Below are 21,393 nucleotides of genomic sequence, written 5' to 3'. Positions count from 1 at the left end.
CCTTATTTTTGCAGTTTCACCGCACTTGGAATTTTTTTCCCGTTTTTGAGTACATGATATGGTAAAACCAATGGTTTATTTAAAAAGTACAACTCATCTCGCAAAAACAAGCCCTCACATGGCCATATTGACGGAATAATACAAAAGCTATGGCTCTGGGAAGAAGGGCAGGGAAAAACAGAAATGCAAAAATGAAAAAGGGCAGGGTCTCTTAAGGAGTTAATGCGTCTTCTTGGGGGTAGGAGGTGGATGGCGCAGGAGAGTCTCTTCCTAACTATTCTGTGTTGAGAAATATATGAATTTATCTTTAGTAAAAGTCACTTTCATCTTTGCAGGAATTTTGCCGAGAGGTCAGAACCTGGTTTTGTTTTTTTCATTCTGTTAACATGGCTGAGAAAGATTCTGAAAGTGAGCTGGATAACCGTCCCGCCTGTGTCACTAATTTCGGCAGCTCGGTATGTATTGCGGTCTATGTAACGTGTCTGTCAATGATCAGTCTCTGCTAGATGCCTTTACAAACCATTTACTTGAAGCAGTTTTTGGTATTTGGGATCCTGGAAAATTAAATGGGAAAAAAAGAACTACGGTAGTCTTTTCCTTGTGCGATAGATACTAGAGTTGCTACGGTTATGACCGTAATCCGTGGCCGTAGAACAGGAGCCTCGAGAATCACCACATCCGCTGCTCTTGTTTCGATTAGCCAGCCTGGATAGATGCTTGAATGATAACGTGATGCCAGGCCGGCTAATCAAAAGAAGAGCTGAGACACAAGTATGCCGTCTTGTACAATGAAATGTTCGGTAGAGCCAATTAAGTCTATTTCTATAATACTATTTTTTCTTTTGAAGGAACCAGAATTTAAAGAAAACACTCACAGCTCCTTCTCGAGTAAGTGTAACGCTTCTGCAGCGCAACGTGTGTGTTTTAGCACTAGTTCGGAGGACAAGTGCAGCAGCCACTGTATCAACATGGCTTGGGGCTCCATGCTGACCCTTGTCAAACAACATGGGTGTCGGAAAAGTCGCAGCTAGTCTAATGACTGAGCTCTGATTATTCAAGTACAATGGACAAGTTTTCACATATTTCTTTTGAAGTCTATTACAAGTGTCTCTTGTGACCAGCGACAGAAAGTCCAACATATTTGGAAACATGCAGCACTTTAGAAAATCATTACATCTAATGTCACAATGTGTCCCTGCAATCTCAGCATTGCACAACTGTGCAGCCCTGATTCAAGATCATGTATTCTTAAAAAGAGAATCTAGATCACCGTGATTGATTGCTTTGGGCAGCGCACTTTTCCTTTGGCTCTTGCCTGATCTCCACACTTTAAAGGTACCATCACATTTAGCGACGCTGCAACGATGTAGACAACGATGCCGAAGTCCCTGGGTAACCAGGGTAAACATCGGGTTACTAAGCGCAGGACCGCGCTTAGTAACCCGATGTTTACCCTGGTTACCATTGTAAAAGTTAAAAAAAAAAAAACAGTACATACTTACATTCCGGTGTCTGTCCCCCGGCGTCAGCTTCCCTGCATTGTGTCAGCGCCGGCGGGCCGTAAAGCAGAGCACAGCGGTGACGTCCGGCACTCCATACAGATATTTGCCCCATATAATGCTGCACATGGCCCCATAAGATGCTCCATACAGATAATTGCCCCATATAATGCTGCACATGGCCCCATACAGATATTTGCCCCATATAATGCTGCACATGGCCCCATAAGATGCTCCATACATATATTTGCCCCACATAATGCTGCACATGGCCCCATACAGATATTTGCCCTATATTATGCTGCACATTGCCCCATAAGATGCTCCATACAGATAATTGCCCCATATAATGCTGCACATGGCCCCATAAGATGCTCCTCCATACAGACATTTGCCTCATATATTGCTCCACATGGCCCCATAAGATGCTCCATACAGATATTTGCCCCATATGCTCTTGCTATACTCACCTTTCCCGTTCCACCGTCTGCATCTCTCCGTCTTCCGCGTCCTCTGCACTGACGTTCAGGCAGAGGGCGGCGCGCACTAACCGCGTCATCGCGCCCTCTGACCTGAGCGTCACTGCAGAGGATGTGGAAGACGCAGCGGTGCCGACGGTGAATATACGCATGGAGTTATACTCACCTGCTCCTGGTGCGGTCCCTGCACGTCTGTTCCCCGGCTCCGGCAGCTTCTTCCTGTAGTTAGCGGTCACATGGTACCGCACATTACAGTAATGAATATGCGGCTCCACCCCTATGGGAGTGGATTCGGGTCCATATTCATTACTGTAATGAACTGTACCATGTGACCACTCAATGCAGGAAGAAACTGCCGGGGAACCGGGGACGTGCAGGGACCGCACCAGGAGCAGGTGAGTATTATTACACAGCTCAGCTTCCCCTCCCCCGCCGACCGCTGGATATGACTCGAGTATAAGCAGAGAGGGGCACTTTCAGCCCAAAAAAGAGCTGAAAATCTCAGCTTATACTCGAGTATACACAGTATATTTCTCATGCCATACTTTTATATATAAATATATGTGTTTTTTAAAAAAATATAATAAAAAATCATGTATAAGATTGGTATTGCCGTTATTAAAATAACTTGGAGAATCACGTTGCCTATTTATTTTTACCATTTTACGCCGTAAAAAATTATAAAATCCAATAACATCTGGTAATCATTTCTTTGCTCTTTGTGGTGATGGATTATATGGTAAAGGGTCGTTTTTCCTTTGGAGATATTTAGTTTGTTTGTTTTTTTTCACTTTTTTTGCGTGCAGTTATAACATTTGGGTCTTCCTGGTTTGAGCCTGACGTTTCTCTAGATTTATATGAATTATCTTTTCAATTTTAGCAAATCGTGACTTCAACGAAAGCCTTCAATCGACCGACCAAGGCTTTGGAAGCCAAAAAGGTAATGAGTATTTGTTTTGGTTCTTACAAAGCAGACATACCGCTTACCGTTACCGTTGCAGGCTGGGGTGAGAGTGTCCGCCGCCACTGCCGCTGCCCAGGGTGTCCGCCACTGCCCAGGATTATGCTTGTGTCTCCGATTCTGCGGGGGCTCTGCCGATATTTTATGAAAGGCCAGAGCACCCCGGCAGTTCGTCCATGGTTTACTGTGCGACGGACTTCGGAAAAATGGCCGCTGGGAGGCGGCGCATGCGCAGATAGAGTTGTTGGTACCAAGAAATCAGGAGATGAGATTTCAGCGCTGAGATCTTGGTCCCGAGATCGCCATCTGCGCATGCGCCACCTCCCGGCGGCCATTTTCCCGAGGTCCGTCGCACTGGAAAGCATGGACGAACTGCCGGGGGGCTGTGGCCTTTCTCAAAATGTCGGCAGAGCCCCCCACAGCACCGGAGACGCAAGCATCACCGAAGACAACCCCTGCAGCACAGGACTCCTGCACACCCCTCGTCCCAGCCTGCAGCAATGCTCCACTCCTGCCTCCTCCAGCGGCGACCCTGGGACCTCCTTCACCGCAGCCACCACCCCCGTTAAGCAATAAGACGCATGGAGTATAAGAAGCACCACCAATTTATTTAAAAAAAGTTTTTTTCCTATTTTTTCCCTCAAAATTTGGAGTGCGTCTTATAATCCGGAATGTCTTACAAAGCGAAAAATACGGTGCATAAATTATAATTTTGCAGCAGTAAAAACATCGTAACCAATATTATCTAGAAAAAGGGTTTTCTTTCCAAAGTCCTTTAATGTAGTATATGACTAGATGTGCCAAACACGAGGTGACGTGCATTGTCAGTTACCGCAGATTTTAGACTTTGCGTCTTATTTTTGTCTCCTGGGCATACGAGTATTTGACGCAAGGAACTTAAAAGGGGACATCTTAAGTTCTACCTTCTGGAGCACACCGCTACCCAGCTTTAAGTGCCAGCAGCTCCACTTTGACGTTTTAGTTTTTCCCTTTGCTGGCTATTGTGACATAAGAGGATTTTTGGTACTCACCATAAAATCCTCCCCAGCCAGCTACACCAAGTTACTGTTAATGAGAAAATAGTAGGAGAAACATAAGGGGAAAAAAAAAACAAACGAGTACAACTAGAAGTGTCTCTGCGGTGTCCCTCAATGAAGCCTACAAGAAAGGTATTTTATGGTAAATACTAGGGTTGAGCGAAACGGGTCGAACATTTTCAAAAGTCGCCGACTTTTGGCTAAGTCGGGGTTTCATGAAACCCGATCCGACCCCTGTGCGGGGTCGGCCATGCGGTACGCGACTTTCGCGCCAAAGTCGCGTTTCAATGACGCGAAAAGCGCCATTTCTCAGCCAATGAAGGTAAACGCAGAGTGTGGGCAGCGTGATGACATAGGTCCTGGTCCCCACCATCTTAGAGAAGGGCATTGCAGTGATTGGCTTGCTGTCTGCGACGTCACAGGGGCTATAAAGAGGCGTTCCCGCCGACCGCCATCTTACTGCTGCTGATCTGAGCTTAGGGAGAGGTTGCTGCCGCTTTGTCAGAAGCAGGGATAGCGTTAGGCAGGGTCCATTAACCACAAAACCGCTTGTGCTGCAGCGATTTGCACTGTCCAACACCACCCTCGGTGTGCAGGGACAGTGGAAGTTTTTTTTTTTTTTTTTTTCCCCTCAGCGCTGTAGCTCATTGGGCTGCCCTAGAAGGCTCCCTGATAGCTGCATTGCTGTGTGTACGCCGCTGTGCAAACCAACTGCTTTTTTCAAAGCACAAATCCTCTTGTTCCTTCCTTTCTGCACAGCTATCTTTTTTGTTTGTCCACACTTTTTATTTCATTTGTGCATCAGTCCACTCCTTATTGCTGCCTGCCATACCTGGCTGAGATTACTGCAGGCAGGGAGATAGTAGCTGCCTGCCATACCTGGCTGAGATTACTGCAGGCAGGGAGATAGTAATTGTAGGACATTCCCTGTTATTTTTTTTTTTTTTTTTTGGTGGGAGATTAAGATTGGCAATTTGGCATTTCTGCTAGAGTGCCATCCCTGTGTGTGCCATCTCTCTCACATAGTGGGCCATAGAAAGCCTTTTCATTTTTCTGTATTTTTTTTTGTGGGGTGTATAAATTCTCCCTGATAAAAATACAGTGGGAGATTAATATTGGCCTTTGGGCTTGTGTGCCAGTCCTGAGTGTGCCATCTCTCTCACAAATAGTGGGCCATAGAAAGCCTATTTTATTTTTTTTGGGGTTTTATAAATTCTCCCTGAAAAAAAGGGAGATTAATATTGGCCTCTGGGCTTGTGTGCCAGTCCTGAGCGTGCCATCTGTGCCAGCCCTAGGCGTGCCATCTCTCTCACAAATAGTGGGCCATAGAAAGCCTATTTATTTTTTTTTTTGGTTTTATAAATTCTCCCTGAAAAAAAGGGAGATTAATATTGGCCTCTGGGCTTGTGTGCCAGTCCTGAGCGTGCCATCTGTGCCAGCCCTGAGCGTGCCATCTCTCTCACAAATAGTGGGCCATAGAAAGCCTATTTAATTTTTTTTTTTGTTTTATAAATTTTCACTGAAAAAAGGGAGATTAATATTGGCCTCTGGGCTTGTGTGCCAGTTGTGAGCGTGCCATCTGTGCCAGTCCTGAGCGTGCCATCTCTCTCACAAATAGTGGGCCATAGAAAGCCTATTTAAATATTTTTTTGGTTTTATAAATTCTCCCAGAAAAAAAGGGAGATTAATATTGGCCTCTGGGCTTGTGTGCCAGTCCTGAGCGTGCCATCTGTGCCAGCCCTGAGCGTGCCATCTCTCTCACAAATAGTGGGCCATAGAAAGCCTATTTAATTTTTTTTTTTGTTTTATCAATTTTCCCTGAAAAAAGGGAGATTAATATTGGCCTCTGGGCTTGTGTGCCAGTTGTGAGCGTGCCATCTGTGCCAGTCCTGAGCGTGCCATCTCTCTCACAAATAGTGGGCCATAGAAAGCCTATTTAAATATTTTTTTGGTTTTATAAATTCTCCCAGAAAAAAAGGGAGATTAATATTGGCCTCTGGGCTTCTGTGCCAGTCCTGAGCGTGCCATCTGTGCCAGTCCTGAGCGTCCCATCTCTCTCACAAATAGTGGGCCATAGAAAGCCTATTTTATTTTTTTTTGGGGTTTTAGAAATTCTCCCTGAAAAAAGGGAGATTAATATTGGCCTCTGGGCTTGTGTGCCAGTTGTGAGCGTGCCATCTGTGCCAGTCCTGAGCGTGCCATCTCTCTCACAAATAGTGGGCCATAGAAAGCCTATTTAAATATTTTTTTGGTTTTATAAATTCTCCCAGAAAAAAAGGGAGATTAATATTGGCCTCTGGGCTTCTGTGCCAGTCCTGAGCGTGCCATCTGTGCCAGTCCTGAGCGTCCCATCTCTCTCACAAATAGTGGGCCATAGAAAGCCTATTTTATTTTTTTTGGGGGTTTTATAAATTCTCCCTGAAAAAAAGGGAGATTAATATTGGCCTCTGGGCTTGTGTGCCAGTCCTGAGCGTGCCATCTGTGCCAGCCCTGAGCGTGCCATCTCTCTCACAAATAGTGGGCCATAGAAAGCCTATTTAATTTTTTTTTTTGTTTTATAAATTTTCCCTGAAAAAAGGGAGATTAATATTGGCCTCTGGGCTTGTGTGCCAGTTGTGAGCGTGCCATCTGTGCCAGTCCTGAGCGTGCCATCTCTCTCACAAATAGTGGGCCATAGAAAGCCTATTTAAATATTTTTTTGGTTTTATAAATTCTCCCAGAAAAAAAGGGAGATTAATATTGGCCTCTGGGCTTCTGTGCCAGTCCTGAGCGTGCCATCTGTGCCAGTCCTGAGCGTCCCATCTCTCTCACAAATAGTGGGCCATAGAAAGCCTATTTTATTTTTTTTTTGGGTTTTAGAAATTCTCCCTGAAAAAAGGGAGATTAATATTGGCCTCTGGGCTTGTGTGCCAGTTGTGAGCGTGCCATCTGTGCCAGTCCTGAGCGTGCCATCTCTCTCACAAATAGTGGGCCATAGAAAGCCTATTTAAATATTTTTTTGGTTTTATAAATTCTCCCAGAAAAAAAGGGAGATTAATATTGGCCTCTGGGCTTCTGTGCCAGTCCTGAGCGTGCCATCTGTGCCAGTCCTGAGCGTCCCATCTCTCTCACAAATAGTGGGCCATAGAAAGCCTATTTTATTTTTTTTTTGGGTTTTAGAAATTCTCCCTGAAAAAAGGGAGATTAATATTGGCCTCTGGGCTTGTGTGCCAGTTGTGAGCGTGCCATCTGTGCCAGTCCTGAGCGTGCCATCTCTCTCACAAATAGTGGGCCATAGAAAGCCTATTTAAATATTTTTTTGGTTTTATAAATTCTCCCAGAAAAAAAGGGAGATTAATATTGGCCTCTGGGCTTCTGTGCCAGTCCTGAGCGTGCCATCTGTGCCAGTCCTGAGCGTCCCATCTCTCTCACAAATAGTGGGCCATAGAAAGCCTATTTTATTTTTTTTGGGGGTTTTATAAATTCTCCCTGAAAAAAAGGGAGATTAATATTGGCCTCTGGGCTTGTGTGCCAGTCCTGAGCGTGCCATCTGTGCCAGCCCTGAGCGTGCCATCTCTCTCACAAATAGTGGGCCATAGAAAGCCTATTTAATTTTTTTTTTTGTTTTATAAATTTTCCCTGAAAAAAGGGAGATTAATATTGGCCTCTGGGCTTGTGTGCCAGTTGTGAGCGTGCCATCTGTGCCAGTCCTGAGCGTGCCATCTCTCTCACAAATAGTGGGCCATAGAAAGCCTATTTAAATATTTTTTTGGTTTTATAAATTCTCCCAGAAAAAAAGGGAGATTAATATTGGCCTCTGGGCTTCTGTGCCAGTCCTGAGCGTGCCATCTGTGCCAGTCCTGAGCGTCCCATCTCTCTCACAAATAGTGGGCCATAGAAAGCCTATTTTATTTTTTTTTTGGGTTTTAGAAATTCTCCCTGAAAAAAGGGAGATTAATATTGGCCTCTGGGCTTGTGTGCCAGTTGTGAGCGTGCCATCTGTGCCAGTCCTGAGCGTGCCATCTCTCTCACAAATAGTGGGCCATAGAAAGCCTATTTAAATATTTTTTTGGTTTTATAAATTCTCCCAGAAAAAAAGGGAGATTAATATTGGCCTCTGGGCTTCTGTGCCAGTCCTGAGCGTGCCATCTGTGCCAGTCCTGAGCGTCCCATCTCTCTCACAAATAGTGGGCCATAGAAAGCCTATTTTATTTTTTTTTTGGGTTTTAGAAATTCTCCCTGAAAAAAGGGAGATTAATATTGGCCTCTGGGCTTGTGTGCCAGTTGTGAGCGTGCCATCTGTGCCAGTCCTGAGCGTGCCATCTCTCTCACAAATAGTGGGCCATAGAAAGCCTATTTAAATATTTTTTTGGTTTTATAAATTCTCCCAGAAAAAAAGGGAGATTAATATTGGCCTCTGGGCTTCTGTGCCAGTCCTGAGCGTGCCATCTGTGCCAGTCCTGAGCGTCCCATCTCTCTCACAAATAGTGGGCCATAGAAAGCCTATTTTATTTTTTTTGGGGGTTTTATAAATTCTCCCTGAAAAAAAGGGAGATTAATATTGGCCTCTGGGCTTGTGTGCCAGTCCTGAGCGTGCCATCTGTGCCAGCCCTGAGCGTGCCATCTCTCTCACAAATAGTGGGCCATAGAAAGCCTATTTAATTTTTTTTTTTGTTTTATAAATTTTCCCTGAAAAAAGGGAGATTAATATTGGCCTCTGGGCTTGTGTGCCAGTTGTGAGCGTGCCATCTGTGCCAGTCCTGAGCGTGCCATCTCTCTCACAAATAGTGGGCCATAGAAAGCCTATTTAAATATTTTTTTGGTTTTATAAATTCTCCCAGAAAAAAAGGGAGATTAATATTGGCCTCTGGGCTTCTGTGCCAGTCCTGAGCGTGCCATCTGTGCCAGTCCTGAGCGTCCCATCTCTCTCACAAATAGTGGGCCATAGAAAGCCTATTTTATTTTTTTTTTGGGTTTTAGAAATTCTCCCTGAAAAAAGGGAGATTAATATTGGCCTCTGGGCTTGTGTGCCAGTTGTGAGCGTGCCATCTGTGCCAGTCCTGAGCGTGCCATCTCTCTCACAAATAGTGGGCCATAGAAAGCCTATTTAAATATTTTTTTGGTTTTATAAATTCTCCCAGAAAAAAAGGGAGATTAATATTGGCCTCTGGGCTTCTGTGCCAGTCCTGAGCGTGCCATCTGTGCCAGTCCTGAGCGTCCCATCTCTCTCACAAATAGTGGGCCATAGAAAGCCTATTTTATTTTTTTGGGGGGTTTTATAAATTCTCCCTGAAAAAAAGGGAGATTAATATTGGCCTCTGGGCTTGTGTGCCAGTCCTGAGCGTGCCATCTGTGCCAGCCCTGAGCGTGCCATCTCTCTCACAAATAGTGGGCCATAGAAAGCCTATTTAAATTTTTTTTTTGTTTTATAAATTTTCCCTGAAAAAAGGGAGATTAATATTGGCCTCTGGGCTTGTGTGCCAGTTGTGAGCGTGCCATCTGTGCCAGTCCTGAGCGTGCCATCTCTCTCACAAATAGTGGGCCATAGAAAGCCTATTTAAATATTTTTTTGGTTTTATAAATTCTCCCAGAAAAAAAGGGAGATTAATATTGGCCTCTGGGCTTCTGTGCCAGTCCTGAGCGTGCCATCTGTGCCAGTCCTGAGCGTCCCATCTCTCTCACAAATAGTGGGCCATAGAAAGCCTATTTTATTTTTTTTGGGGGTTTTATAAATTCTCCCTGAAAAAAAGGGAGATTAATATTGGCCTCTGGGCTTGTGTGCCAGTCCTGAGCGTGCCATCTGTGCCAGCCCTGAGCGTGCCATCTCTCTCACAAATAGTGGGCCATAGAAAGCCTATTTAATTTTTTTTTTTGTTTTATAAATTTTCCCTGAAAAAAGGGAGATTAATATTGGCCTCTGGGCTTGTGTGCCAGTTGTGAGCGTGCCATCTGTGCCAGTCCTGAGCGTGCCATCTCTCTCACAAATAGTGGGCCATAGAAAGCCTATTTAAATATTTTTTTGGTTTTATAAATTCTCCCAGAAAAAAAGGGAGATTAATATTGGCCTCTGGGCTTCTGTGCCAGTCCTGAGCGTGCCATCTGTGCCAGTCCTGAGCGTCCCATCTCTCTCACAAATAGTGGGCCATAGAAAGCCTATTTTATTTTTTTTTTGGGTTTTAGAAATTCTCCCTGGAAAAAAAAAGGGAGATTAATATTGCCCTTTGGGCTTGTGTGCCAGTACTAAGCGTTCCATCTCTCTCTCTCTCTCAGTCAGTGGGCCATAGAACGCCTATTTTTGGTTTTATTTGTTTTCTAAATTCTCCCTGAAAAAATCATTTTATTTTATTTGGTTTCTAAATTCTTCCTGATAAAATCATATTTTTTTTATTATTTTTTTTTCTAAAGTCTCCCTGAAAAAAAAAAAAAGAAAACAACCCAAAAAAACAGTGGAAGATTAATATTGGCCTTTCTGCTTGTGTGCCAGTCTTGACTCCTGGGTGTGCCATCTCTCTCTCTCTCTCTCTCTCTCTCTCTCTCTCCAATTGTGGTCCATAGAAAGCCTATATTTTTTTTCCTTGATTTGGGTTCCAAAATCTACCAGAGAAAATAACTCCATCAATCATTGGTAGAAAAATATTGGCCTCTGGGCTTGTGTGCCACTCCTGATTCCTGTGTGCGTCATCTCTCACTCAGTGGCCCATAGAAAGCATATAGTTTGTTACATTTGTTTTCTAAATTCTCCCTGCAAAAATCTATTTTTTTTTTTTGGGGGGGTTTCTAAAGTGTTCCTGAAAAAAATAAAAATAAAAAAAAAATAATAGTGTGACATTAATATTAACATTTGTGCTTCAGTGACAGTCCTGCGTGTGGGGCATCTCTCTAATTTGCAGCCACCAAAAAAAGAGTGTGTAACATTGGGCCTGATTTTCGCTGTGGTCTCACCAACCTGTAAAGGGGTAGCTAAATCATACTGAAGTTATAGCTCACCGTGTAAGTTGTGTGACTGCAACAAATAACGTTAGTTTGGTTACGTTTTTAAAACAATGAGGAAGTCTAGTGGAAGAGGTCGTGGCCGGGGGCGTTCATTGTCAGCTGGTAATGAGGGTAGTGGTAGTGGTGGAGCATCAGGTGGTCGTGGGGGAAAAAATATTGCACCTAAGTCTGGAGCTGTGGAGCCAGGTTCGTCGTCCGGCTACACAAGGCCTCGAACGCTCCCTTTTCTGGGATTAGGAAAACCGCTTTTAAAGCCGGAGCAGCAAGAGCAAGTTTTGGTTTATCTTGCTGACTCAGCCTCTAGCTCTTTTGCCTCATCTCGTGAAACTGGTAAAAGTAAAAGCAGCGCGTCGTTAGTGGATGTTCACGGTCAGGGACAAGTCACTTCCTTGTCCTCTTCAGCAAAAACAACAACAGAGAAGAATGCAGCAGGCGACACAACGGGTTACTCCATGGAGCTCTTTACACATACCGTCCCTGGCTTAGAAAGTGAAGCAGTTAACAGTCCATGCCCATTACAAATTGAATCTGACATGGAGTGCACTGACGCACAGCCACAGCCAGACTACTATGCTGGTCCTTTGACTCAGACCACAACATTGCCCTCGCAGGGTGCTGATCAAGAATCAGACCCTGATGAGACTATGTTGCCCCATCACGAACGCTATACCACCGAACGACACGGTGACACAGACGAAGTTGCGCAGGAGGTACAAGAAGAGTTATTAGATGACCCAGTTCTTGACCCCGATTGGCAGCCATTGGGGGAACAGGGTGCAGGCGGCAGCAGTTCTGAAGCAGAGGAGGAGGAGGGGCCGCAGCAGGCATCAACATCGCCACAGGTTCCATCTGCCGGGCCCGTATCTTGCCCAAAACGCGTGGCAAAGCCAAAACCTGGTGGAGGACAGCGTGGCCATCCGGTTAAAGCTCAGTCTGCAATGCCTGAAAAGGTATCCGATGCTAGAAAGAGTGCAGTCTGGCATTTTTTTAAACAACATCCAATTGATCAGCGCAAAGTCATCTGTCAAAAATGTTCTACTTCCTTAAGCAGAGGTCAGAATCTGAAAAGTCTCAATACTAGTTGCATGCATAGACATTTAACCACCATGCATTTGAAAGCTTGGACTAACTACCAAACGTCCCTTAAGGTTGTTGCACCCTCGGCCAATGAAGCTAGTCATCAACGCAACATCCCTTCCGGCAGTGTAGGACCACCATTTAGCGCACCACCTGCTGTATCTGTGCAGGTATCTTTGCCAGGCCAAAGCAGTCAGGGTCAGGGAATCACCAGTTTCGTAGTAGGAAACACTGCATCTAGGGCACCGGCGGCAACAATACCATCTCCCACCGTCTCTCAGTCTGCCATGTCCACCGGCACCCCCGCTAGTTCCACGATCTCCAGCTCTCCAGTCCAGCTCACCCTACATGAGACTATGGTTAGAAAAAGGAAATACTTAGCCTCGCATCCGCGTACACAGGGTTTGAACGCCCACATAGCTAGACTAATCTCGTTAGAGATGATGCCCTACCGGTTAGTTGAAAGCGAAGCTTTCAAAGACCTGATGGACTACGCTGTACCACGCTACGAGCTACCCAGTCGACACTTTTTTTCCAGAAAAGCCATCCCAGCCCTCCACCAGCATGTTAAAGAGCGCATCGTCCATGCACTCAGGCAATCTGTGAGCACAAAGGTGCACCTGACAACAGATGCATGGACCAGTAGGCATGGCCAGGGACGTTACGTGTCCATCACGGCACACTGGGTAAATGTGGTGGATTCAGGGTCCACAGGGGACAGCAAGTTTGGGACAGTTCTGCCTAGCCCACGGTCTAGTAAACAGTTGTCTGTAGCCGTTCGCACCCCCTCCTCCTCCTCCTCCTCCTCCTCGTCCTCCTGCAGAAGCAAGAGCTCGTCCACAGACCGCAGTCGCACAAACACTCCATCCGCACCTGCCACTGTTGCACACCAGGTCTCCCATTATGGGGCAGCTACTGGCATACGTCAGCAGGCTGTATTGGCTATGAAGTGTTTGGGCGACAATAGACACACCGCGGAAGTTCTGTCCGAGTTCTTGCAGCAAGAAACGCAGTCGTGGCTGGGCACTGTAGATCTTGAGGCAGGCAAGGTAGTGAGTGATAACGGAAGGAATTTCATGGCTGCCATCTCCCTTTCCCAACTGAAACACATTCCTTGCCTGGCTCACACCTTAAACCTGGTGGTGCAGTGCTTCCTGAAAAGTTATCCGGGGTTATCCGACCTGCTCCTCAAAGTGCGTGGACTTTGCGCACATATCCGCCGTTCGCCTGTACACTCCAGCCGTATGCAGACCTATCAGCGTTCTTTGAACCTTCCCCAGCATCGCCTAATCATAGACGTTGCAACAAGGTGGAACTCAACACTGCACATGCTTCAGAGACTGTGCGAACAGAGGCGGGCTGTTATGTTTTTGTGGGAGGATACACATACACGGGCAGGCAGTAGGATGGCAGACATGGAGTTGTCAGGTGTGCAGTGGTCGAAGATTCAAGACATGTGTCAAGTCCTTCAGTGTTTTGAGGAATGCACACGGCTGGTTAGTGCAGACAACGCCATAATAAGCATGAGCATCCCCCTAATGCGTCTGCTGATGCAAAGTTTGACGCACATAAAGGATCAGGCGTCTGCACCAGAGGAAGAGGAAAGCCTTGATGACAGTCAGCGATTGTCTGGTCAGGGCAGTGTACATGACGAGGTACCGGGCGAAGAGGAGGTGGAGGATGAGGAGGATGATGGGGATGAGTATATTTTTAATGAGGAAGCTTTCCCGGGGGCACGGGAAATTGGTGGCGTGGCAAGGCCGGGTTCTGGTTTTTTGAGGGACACAAGTGACGTAGATTTGCCTGCAACTGCCCCTCAACCAAGCACAACCGCAGATTTGACAACGGGAACTTTGGCCCACATGGCGGATTATGCCTTGCGTATCCTCAAAAGGGACACACGCATTACAAAAATGATGAACGATGACGATTACTGGTTGGCCTGCCTCCTTGATCCTCGCTATAAAGGCAAATTGCAAAATATTATGCCACATGAGAACTTGGAACTAATATTAGCAACAAAACAATCAACTCTTGTTGACCGTTTGCTTCTGGCATTCCCTGCACACAGCGCCCGTGATCGTTCTCACACGAGCTCCAGGGGCCAGCAGACCAGAGGTGTTAGAGGGGCAGAAATCAGAAGTGGCGTTGGCCAGAGGGGTTTTCTGACCAGGTTGTGGAGTGATTTTTCTATGACCGCAGACAGGACAGGTACTGCAGCATCAATTCAAAGTGACAGGAGACAACATTTGTCCAGTATGGTTACAAACTATTTTTCATCCCTTATCGACGTTCTCCCTCAACCGTCATTCCCATTTGATTACTGGGCATCCAAATTAGACACCTGGCCAGAATTGGCAGAATATGCATTGCAGGAGCTTGCTTGCCCGGCAGCTAGTGTCCTATCAGAAAGAGTATTCAGTGCTGCAGGTTCAATACTAACAGAAAAAAGGACTCGTCTGGCTACCCAAAATGTAGATGATCTAACCTTCATTAAAATGAACCACAACTGGATTTCAAAATCTTTTGCCCCACCCTGCCCGGCTGACACCTAGCTTTCCTATGAAAAGGTCTTGCCTGTGGACTATTCTGAATGACTTTTCCAATCTCGTAATTTTCTTCACCTGATTGTCCAGCATACGACATGTTTCCACCTCACGAAATGGCCAAACTCCCCACACGGGGCCGTGCTATCGCCACTTTGCGCTTGGACCCTTGAGAGTGCTGTTTGTCTGAAGAGGTGGGTGTGGCCGCTTTTGGTCGACGGCACTGCCACTGGGTCCCTCATAGTACAATAAAGTGTCTCTGGCGGTGGTGGTGCGCACCCAACGTCAGACACACCGTTGTAATATGAGGGGCCCTGTGCCTGTACCGCCGGCCACAAGACAGTTCCCCCCCCCAGCTCAAACAGTGCTCTACCACTAGCAAAATTATCTCTCACAGCTTCACCAATGTGTAGTCTAGCCGCTGACATCCTTCAATGCCTGGCACTGACAATACCATTGTTTTGACATTTTTGTTATGTTAGGCCTTCGAAGCCTGTCTGCGGTCCCTTCTTTCTACAACTACTACACTGACCAGGCCACTGCTGGCCGTGTTACCCTGGAACCAATTTAAAAGTGCCTACAGTCAGCCCAATTTTGTTATGTTAGGCCTTCGAAGACTGTCTGCCGTCACTCCTTCCACTAGACTTCCACTGACCATACACTGCTGCCCATGTACCCCTGGAACCAATTTAAAGTGCCTACAGCCAGCCCAATTTTGTTATGTTAGGCCTTCGAAGCCTGTCTGCGGTCACTCCTTCCACTAGACTTCCACTGACCAGACCACTGCTGCCCGTGTACCCCTGGAACCAATTTAAAAGTGCCTACAGCCAGCCCAAGTTTGTTATGTTAGGCCTTGGAAGCCTGTCTGCGGTCACTCCTTCCACTAGACTTCCACTGACCAGACCACTGCTGCCCGTGTACCCCTGGAACCAATTTAAAAGTGCCTACAGCCAGCCCAAGTTTGTTATGTTAGGCCTTGGAAGCCTGTCTGCGGTCACTCCTTCCACTAGACTTCCACTGACCAGACCACTGCTGCCCGTGTACCCCTGGAACCAATTTAAAATTGCCTACAGCCATGTGTTATTATTTTAGGCCTTCGATGCCTGTCTGCGGTCACTCCTTCCACTAGGCCTCCACTGACCACACCACTGCTGTCCGTGTACCCCTGGAACCAATTTAAAATTGCCTACAGCCATGTGTTATTATTTTAGGCATTCGATGCCTGTCTGCGGTCCATTTTTTCAACTACTACTACACTGACCAGGTCACTGCTGCCCGTGTACCCCTGGAACCAATTTAAAATTGCCTACAGCCATGTGTTATTATTTTAGGCCTTCGATGCCTGTCTGCGGTCACTCCTTCCACTAGGCCTCCACTGACCACACCACTGCTGTCCGTGTACCCCTGGAACCAATTTAAAATTGCCTACAGCCAGCCCAATTTTTTTATTTTAGGCCTTCGATGCCTGTCTGCGGTCCATTCTTTCAACTACTACTACACTGACCAGGTCACTGCTGCCCGTGTACCCCTGGAACCAATTTAAAATTGCCTACAGCCATGTGTTATTATTTTAGGCATTCGATGCCTGTCTGCGGTCCATTTTTTCAACTACTACTACACTGACCAGGTCACTGCTGCCCGTGTACCCCTGGAACCAATTTAAAATTGCCTACAGCCATGTGTTATTATTTTAGGCCTTCGATGCCTGTCTGCGGTCACTCCTTCCACTAGGCCTCCACTGACCACACCACTGCTGCCCGTGTACCCCTGGAACCAATTTAAAATTGCCTACAGCCAGCCCAATTTTTTTATTTTAGGCCTTCGATGCCTGTCTGCGGTCCATTCTTTCAACTACTACTACACTGACCAGGTCACTGCTGCCCGTGTACCCCTGGAACCAATTTAAAATTGCCTACAGCCATGTGTTATTATTTTAGGCCTTCGATGCCTGTCTGCGGTCACTCCTTCCACTAGGCCTCCACTGACCACACCACTGCTGTCCGTGTACCCCTGGAACCAATTTAAAATTGCCTACAGCCAGCCCAATTTTTTTATTTTAGGCCTTCGATGCCTGTCTGCGGTCCATTCTTTCAACTACTACTACACTGACCAGGTCACTGCTGTCCGTGTACCCCTGGAACCAATTTAAAATTGCCTACAGCCATGTGTTATTATTTTAGGCATTCGATGCCTGTCTGCGGTCCATTTTTTCAACTACTACTACACTGACCAGGTCACTGCTGCCCGTGTACCCCTGGAACCAATTTAAAATTGCCTACAGCCATGTGTTATTATTTTAGGCCTTCGATGCCTGTCTGCGGTCACTCCTTCCACTAGGCCTCCACTGACCACACCACTGCTGTCCGTGTACCCCTGGAACCAATTTAAAATTGCCTACAGCCAGCCCAATTTTTTTATTTTAGGCCTTCGATGCCTGTCTGCGGTCCATTCTTTCAACTACTACTACACTGACCAGGTCACTGCTGCCCGTGTACCCCTGGAACCAATTTAAAATTGCCTACAGCCATGTGTTATTATTTTAGGCCTTCGATGCCTGTCTGCGGTCACTCCTTCCACTAGGCCTCCACTGACCACACCACTGCTGTCCGTGTACCCCTGGAACCAATTTAAAATTGCCTACAGCCATGTGTTATTATTTTAGGCCTTCGATGCCTGTCTGCGGTCCATTCTTTCAACTACTACTACACTGACCAGGTCACTGCTGCCCGTGTACCCCTGGAACCAATTTAAAATTGCCTACAGCCATGTGTTATTATTTTAGGCCTTCGATGCCTGTCTGCGGTCACTCCTTCCACTAGGCCTCCACTGACCACACCACTGCTGTCCGTGTACCCCTGGAACCAATTTAAAATTGCCTACAGCCAGCCCAATTTTTTTATTTTAGGCCTTCGATGCCTGTCTGCGGTCCATTCTTTCAACTACTACTACACTGACCAGGTCACTGCTGCCCGTGTACCCCTGGAACCAATTTAAAATTGCCTACAGCCATGTGTTATTATTTTAGGCATTCGATGCCTGTCTGCGGTCCATTTTTTCAACTACTACTACACTGACCAGGTCACTGCTGCCCGTGTACCCCTGGAACCAATTTAAAATTGCCTACAGCCATGTGTTATTATTTTAGGCCTTCGATGCCTGTCTGCGGTCACTCCTTCCACTAGGCCTCCACTGACCACACCACTGCTGCCCGTGTACCCCTGGAACCAATTTAAAATTGCCTACAGCCAGCCCAATTTTTTTATTTTAGGCCTTCGATGCCTGTCTGCGGTCCATTCTTTCAACTACTACTACACTGACCAGGTCACTGCTGCCCGTGTACCCCTGGAACCAATTTAAAATTGCCTACAGCCATGTGTTATTATTTTAGGCCTTCGATGCCTGTCTGCGGTCACTCCTTCCACTAGGCCTCCACTGACCACACCACTGCTGTCCGTGTACCCCTGGAACCAATTTAAAATTGCCTACAGCCATGTGTTATTATTTTAGGCCTTCGATGCCTGTCTGCGGTCCATTCTTTCAACTACTACTACACTGACCAGGGCACTGCTGGCCGTGTACCCCTGGAACCAACATCAGAAAATATAAAAATAAGTATTTTGCTTATAAAAAAGAAAATACTGGTGAGATATCAAATGCAGACATTTTAACATTAAAAACAAACACACAACTAAAATCTGGTACAGTACTAAAAATGGCCACCAGCTACAATTACTTTCTCCTGCAAGTAGTTAACTGAAAGTTTTTTTAAATTGAAAACACACATATGGCATCCACCGAGTGTTGTCCTGTCGCGTCTTCTTTATATTATTGCCGAGAAGATGCAAAATAATGAAAATAATAAAATCATTAATTACCAAAATAATAGAGAAAGTCAACACCACATTGCAAATAAACATTCATTCCAAATAAAGAAGCAGGGCGCGTCCGAGGGTGAGTATATACCTAATAAGAATATAATCACCCTCGGACGCGCAATGCTTATTTCCAACAGCCTTCCTTCCTAAGAATCAGCCCTTCCGTCGTGTAGAGAGACGTTGTGTTACACTCCAAGGTGTTCCCCAGGTTGCCTTTCCTGAGCTTCGATCTTCCGGCTCTCGTTTAGTAGTTCTTGGAAACTACTCTGCATTAGGCCTTCAAATTGGGTATGGGGTGTAGAGAGATGGTGTGTTCCACTCCAAGGTGTTCCCCAGGTTGCCTTTCCTGAGCTTCGATCTTCCGGCTCTCGTTTAGTAGTTGTTGGAAACTACGCTGCATTAGGCCTTCAAATTGGGTATGGGGTGTAGCGAGAGGGTGTGTTACACTCCAAGGTGTTCCCCAGGTTGCCTTTCCTGAGCTTCGATCTTCCGGCTCTCGTTTAGTAGTTCTTGGAAACTACACTGCATTAGGCCTTCAAATTGGGTATGGGGTGTAGAGAGAGGGTGTGTTACACTCCAAGGTGTTCCCCAGGTTGCCTTTCCTGAGCTTCGATATTCCGGCTCTCGTTTAGTAGTTGTCGGAAACTACGCTGCATTAGGCCTACAAATTGGGTATGGGGCGTAGAGAGAGGGTGTGTTACACTCCAAGGTGTTCCCCAGGTTGCCTTTCCTGAGCTTCGATATTCCGGCTCTCGTTTAGTAGTTGTCGGAAACTACGCTGCATTAGGCCTACAAATTGGGTATGGGGTGTAGAGAGAGGGTGTGTTACACTCCAAGGTGTTCCCCAGGTTGCCTTTCCTGAGCTTCGATCTTCATGCTCTCGTTTAGTAGTTGTCGGAAACTACGCTGCATTAGGCCTACAAATTGGGTATGGGGTGTAGAGAGAGGGTGTGTTACACTCCAAGGTGTTCCCCAGGTTGCCTTTCCTGAGCTTCGATCTTCATGCTCTCGTTTAGTAGTTGTCGGAAACTACGCTGCATTAGGCCTACAAATTGGGTATGGGGTGTAGAGAGAGGGTTTGTTACACTCCAAGGTGTTCCCCAGGTTGCCTTTCCTGAGCTTCGATCTTCCGGCTCTCGTTTAGTAGTTGTTGGAAACTACGCTGCATTAGGCCTTCAAATTGGGTATGGGGTGTAGCGAGAGGGTGTGTTACACTCCAAGGTGTTCCCCAGGTTGCCTTTCCTGAGCTTCGATCTTCCGGCTCTCGTTTAGTAGTTCTTGGAAACTACACTGCATTAGACCTTCAAATTGGGTATGGGGTGTAGAGAGAGGGTGTGTTACACTCTAAGGTGTTCCCCAGGTTTCCTTGCCATTGCTTCGGTCTTCCGACTCTCGTTTAGTAGTTGTAGAAAAGTACACTGCATTAGGCCATACAAAATGGGTATGGGGTGGAGAGAGATGGTGTGTTACACTCCAAGGTGTTCCCCAGGTTGCCTTTCCTGAGCTTCTATCTTCAGGCTCTCATTAAATTGTGGTTAAATGGAACAACTGCATTTGGCGTACTAGTTGGTTTGGGGCCTACTATCGGTGTCTGCCACTCCTTGCTGTTCTCCTCCACTGAACAAAGCTGTGCCGCCTGTTTACTACGGTTGCCAATTTTGAACTGCATTTCGACTACTTACTGATTTGGCCCTACTCTCTGTGTCAGCCTCTCATTCCAGTTGTCCTCCACTGCAATGCCCCCTGGTTATTCCTGTGTTACCAATTTTGAACTGCATTTAGCCCACTTTCTTCTTTGGGCCTATATCTGTGTTTCCACTTCATCGTGCCCATTGCCCAGCCAGTGATAGATGAGTCTGCTGGTACATTGACCCATAACGCAACATTCCCCGTGCACGCTACACAACAACATTGTGACCCTGCTGAAAGTCAGGTTGCTCTTCCCGCATACCATACCACCTTACACGGGGACAAAGAGGAAGGTGCAGATGAAAGTGCAGGTTCCTTCATCAGGTGGGGGGAGGAATACTAGTTGGCGACGTCACTGGCACAGGGCCTCTCATAGTACGCAAAAGTGTTGCTGCCGGTGGGAGGCGCCCCCGCCGTGCAAACACACCGCTGTACTTTGAGGGGCCCTGTGCCAGTGCCAATGCCAACGAGTGGGCCCCCCCTGCTTGCTCAGGTTCACAGCACTTGCAAAGTTGAAATACTTACCTCTCCCTGCTCCACTGCCGTGACGTGGTCCAGATTTCCTGGGCCCACTAATTACTTGAACCAGCCCTACCCCCCACAACTTTAGCCAAATGACCCCCAATTTCAAATGCCTTCCAATTATTATAAGGTAAATTACGCTTGACAAGCTTCATTAAGAAGAATGGATGGTTTTGACATTAAAATGGCCACTCTAGGTGTTTTCCTGGCCCCCACTCACTGCCGACTATGCTGCCCCATTGACTTGCATTGGGTTTCGTGTTTCGGTCGATCCCGACTTTACGTCATAATCGGCCGATTTCACTCGACCCGACTTTGGACATAGTCGGGTTTCGCAAAACCCGGCTCGACTCTAAAAAGGTCAAGGTCGCTCAACTCTAGTAAATACGGTACCCCAAATCCACTTAGACGCCTCAATGGTGAAACACTGGAAGTTATGGGCTGTTCCAAAAGTAAAGGATAGTAAGGCAGATCCCTCAGGACTAACCCGAGTTAACTGCCGCTTGCAGCGCCCTTCGACCCATTGTTGTGTCAGCTTAAGGAAAGGTATAAACTGTTTTAAAATTTTAAGAATGTATGGACGAAGGAACAGAAGCCTATTGTCGAACGGTCCCGAGGTCCCTACCGCCTGAGCGGAGTGAGGCTTAAATGGGTTTTCCCATCTCCAAGATCCTATCCCAACGTGTAAGTGTAATATCTAATACCTCCAATTAAAAATATAGTGTAGTTTTTCTAT

General features: G+C 46.5%; 1 long non-coding RNA gene across 1 annotated transcript in view; it reads left to right on the top strand.

Moving 5' to 3' along the window:
• Positions 1-849: 849 nt before the first annotated feature.
• Positions 850-21,393, top strand: part of LOC138654443 (uncharacterized) — a 42,191-nt gene continuing 21,647 nt past the window's right edge. Inside the window, exons 1-2 of the long non-coding RNA XR_011316297.1 lie at positions 850-888; positions 2,859-2,918. This is a non-coding gene — a long non-coding RNA (uncharacterized lncRNA). The remainder of the gene's footprint in view (positions 889-2,858; positions 2,919-21,393) is intronic.

This window comes from Ranitomeya imitator, unplaced genomic scaffold (assembly GCF_032444005.1).
Source record: "Ranitomeya imitator isolate aRanImi1 unplaced genomic scaffold, aRanImi1.pri SCAFFOLD_172, whole genome shotgun sequence".
Taxonomy (NCBI): domain Eukaryota; kingdom Metazoa; phylum Chordata; class Amphibia; order Anura; family Dendrobatidae; genus Ranitomeya; species Ranitomeya imitator.
This window is presented reverse-complemented; position numbering and strand designations above follow the sequence as displayed.